The sequence below is a fragment of the Pteropus vampyrus genome, unplaced genomic scaffold, assembly GCF_000151845.1.
Source record: "Pteropus vampyrus isolate Shadow unplaced genomic scaffold, Pvam_2.0 Scaffold475, whole genome shotgun sequence".
Lineage (NCBI taxonomy): Eukaryota > Metazoa > Chordata > Mammalia > Chiroptera > Pteropodidae > Pteropus > Pteropus vampyrus.
Window position 1 is genome coordinate 111,706 of NW_011889256.1, and position 3,733 is coordinate 115,438.

Genomic DNA, 3,733 nt, shown 5'->3' on the forward strand with positions numbered 1-3,733 from the left:
TGACGGGGCTCTGCGGCCCATCGGGGGCAGGTCTGCTGCCCCCCACCCCCCGGACCCCGACGGCCGATGCTGGCGTCCCACGTTCCTCAGTCCAGTGCAGGGAGGGAAAATGAAGTCTCTCTGCTTTCAAATGACGTGGCCTGGGCTTCCGACACCTCCGGAACGCGGTGGGTTATTCGTGACCCTTCTGCTCCTGCGTGACCTCGGAGATGGCGCAGGAGGCCAGCTCTCCCCAGAGGAGCCCCGGACTCCGGAGCCCTTGGCGGCCTCAGCAGCTTCCCCAGCTCCCCGACCCCCGTGCACAGCAGGCCCCGCGCTCAGTCACGGACAAGGCGGGGTCGCAAGACAGGTGACAGCGAGCCGTGGGGCGGAGCGGCGAGCGGGCTGCAGAGAGCGGACCGACCTGTGCCAGCTGTCCTGGAGCGTCCCTCCTCTCAGCGCTGAGAAATCCCCCTCAGGGCACACCCCTCAGTCAAGTCACATTTGGACGGCTGGTCACCTTCCCAGGGGGTGAAAATATTTTGTCCCACGTGAGTGATCATTCAAAGTCTGTCCCCACAGAGCACGCTCCTGCAGGAGAGAGAATGTGCACGCAGCCTGACGACAGTCAGCCGGCTCTGGCAGACGCCAGCGTTGCGGTGTGCGCCCGTGCACACCAGACGTGGGGCCGGCCTGGGACTTGACCTGATATCAGTCACGAGATGCCCGTGGCCGGTCGGCTGCTGTCACTCCGGAGAGCCTTGTTTGCCACGGGAGAAGCCAGTGTCCAAGGACCAGTGTGTCATACTCAAGGGGCCATGCATCTGTTGGCACCCTGGTGACATCGGGCTGCTTCGAGGGCAGAGTGCTGTCTGTCTCTCGCTGGAACAAGCGTGGATTCTGGATTTTGACTTATTTTCTCTTTCTGCCATGCTTCCGCTCACGTCAGCCCCTGTGCCCTTACCGAACCCCTTAATGACACTGTGAAACCCTAAACACTGGCAAACTCACTTTTCCAGAAAAGGCCCGCCTCGCACAGCAGCGTCGCGGCCTGTGGAGATTCAGGTATGAAAACTCCCGCGGCTGACACCTTAGCAGGTGGGGACGCCGCCTGCAGGATGCAGCACCTGGCCCTGTTCCTCGGGTCAGCACCGAACGAGACGTTCGGAGGTGACTTCCTTGGCTCCGGTGGCAGAGGCAGCGTGGAAGGGTGACGGAGGCTGGCACGGAGCCCTAAGCGTCCAGGGTCTGTGGGTGCCGCCAGCATGGTGCTGCTCTGGGAATGTGACCCCCGGCACGCGCTGCCGTGTGCCTCCCTAGGGGCCCGGCCCCTCTCCAGCCTCCCTGCGAAGCGGTTAATACAGACTTTTTCTTTTGTACTTTATTTTGCCAGAGCCAATTTACGATTCTTTTTTAAACAGTAGCATCGAAGGGAGTGTCTCCCTTCAGCTTTCAGATGTCATTTCGTTCGTGCAGGAAGCAGCCCCTGGGTACGACGCTTCCAGCAGACAGGGCAGGGACCCGGTGACTGCCCACCAGTGTCTGTTCTGTGGCTGTGCTTCCTCCTGTGTGAGCAAGTCATTTGTCCACAACTTCCGGTCTCCTTATAGTGCCAGAACGGTGCTTCGCTGTGTGACACTGTGCTGTGAAAAGTAACTCGTGGGGACTTTCTGCCACGGTCGTGCTCTGTGGTCGCAAACAGAGCCAGGCAGCTGCCCGCCGCAGGGTTAGCAGCTCGTCCCGGCATCCCCCGCTCTGCGGATCCCCTGAAGCATAGCTGCACCTGTCCCCGAGGACTTTTCTTCACATCGATGCTGCCGTACTTCTCAAATGTGCGGTGACAGGTGTTTCTGCAGGACATTGTAACAATGTCCCAACAGGAAAATGGGCTTTTAGCGAGAGAGCTTGGTTTGCCTTCCAGCTTATTAAAGGTGGATCCCGACAGGTGACATTTAGGGGGTAATGCTGTTTGGACACTCAAACCCTAGGTCAGCCCAGGTTTTTGAACGAGCCTCTGTCCTTTGGAGTTTTAAGTACTGACGAGCGACAAGTAATTTGAAATTTTATAGTTTACCCTTCAGTCTCTGCTCTGTTCTTCAGCTAGTAACGCCCACCACATCGTGCATCTCCCAGTACCCCCGACTGCAGGAAAGAGGGCTCAGGACACCGTCATTGGTGGCGAAGTCGTAGGTGTCCATCCTAAACGTGTAACCACATTGCTGAAGCCAGTCGCCAATGATTATGCTCCTCTCCCCATAAGGGGTAAGTCATTCATCCTGGAGTTTCTTTTGTAAAAATATTTTCTATAAAGAACAGTTCTATGCTTAATGCATAGGTAGACAAATATAAACACATTATTTGGGTCAACGAGGCCCATCCATTTTGGAGTCCGGCCTTTCTCGTGACAATACTGAATTGCCTCTTGGATATGCATTCGTATTTTTCTTTTAAAAAGTGGCCCTTTGGCTTAGGGGAGTGTTGACTGTTTTATGAGAAAGATGCTTCCTTATGCTGATGCGACCTTTTTGTTACCTTTCATTTAAACCCTCTGGCGCGGTCATCTATCCCCATCTGCTAGGACGGTCTCAGGGTTGTCGGCTCATAGGTCCCAGGGTTGTCGGCTCATAGGTCCCAGGGTTGTCGGCTCATAGGTCCCAGGGTTGTCGGCTCATAGGTTCCAGGGTTGTTGGCTCATAGGTCCGTTTTCCCCAAGTTCCTGTGGCTTCTGTTCTTCTTCGCACAATGCATTGCGGCCTTCGCTGTTTTTCCTTTGGACAAAGTTGCCTGAATTACAGACCGAGAGGTTTCCTGTAGCGTATCAACCATCATGTAGATGATATGGAAACTACTCTTGCCGTCTTAATATGGATTTGTCCTTGTCCTTGGTTCGATAGCTGGCTGCGCAGGATAAAGTCTGTATTTCCTAGGCCCCCTCGCAGCCGGGCGCTGATGTGGGGGTGACTTAGAGATCAGGGCGCACACCTGCGAATAGACAACGGCAAGTTTAGCAAATCCTCCTTCAGAGACGGCTGACCCCACGCACTTCACTCCACCCTCACCGTTTCCTTCCTGAGTCACCTGAAACGAGTCCAGGGGCAGGAGGCCAGAATCCTGTCCGAAGGCGGGTGGGCGGGCAGCTGTCCTTGCTGAGACTAAGTCATGGGAGTGACGGGGCGGGGCGGGGTGTGGGGGGAGGGGAGCGAAGGGCCCTAAGGACTTGGCGAAGTTTCTGCAAAGCCCACAGGAGCCTGTTTTCCCGTTGGTATTGCAGTCACAGCATTTTTATTGGGGGGCATTCTCTCACGTGCAGCTGAACTTGCTTCTGAATGATAATCGGATCATTGATTTTTTTTTGGATCAATGAAACAGAAACACGACTGTGTATCATTCCATCTGATACCACACCCAGTGCTTCGAACCCGCCTGGAGCGTCCGCCACAGGGGTCTTCAAGGTCTGTCTGAAGCAGCTGAAACCATTCTCCAGTCTGAGTCTGACGGGGCCCAGGGCCAAGGCCGTCTGCTTTTCTCTCATTGTCCCACTGTCATCCTGGTGGGTGATAAAGCCCCTGTCACTTCCTGAAGCAAGTGATCGTGACAGAGAAATGACTGCTCGTGGGCACCCGGGCCTTCCACCCTTGTAGACCAGCGCCCTGGGCTTCGCAGACAGCCCCCCGCTTAGTGGGGGCGGGGCTGTGCCTTACGGAAGCCGGGGTGACAGTCGTCCCTCTAACGATGCTCACGGCTCACGCGCTTG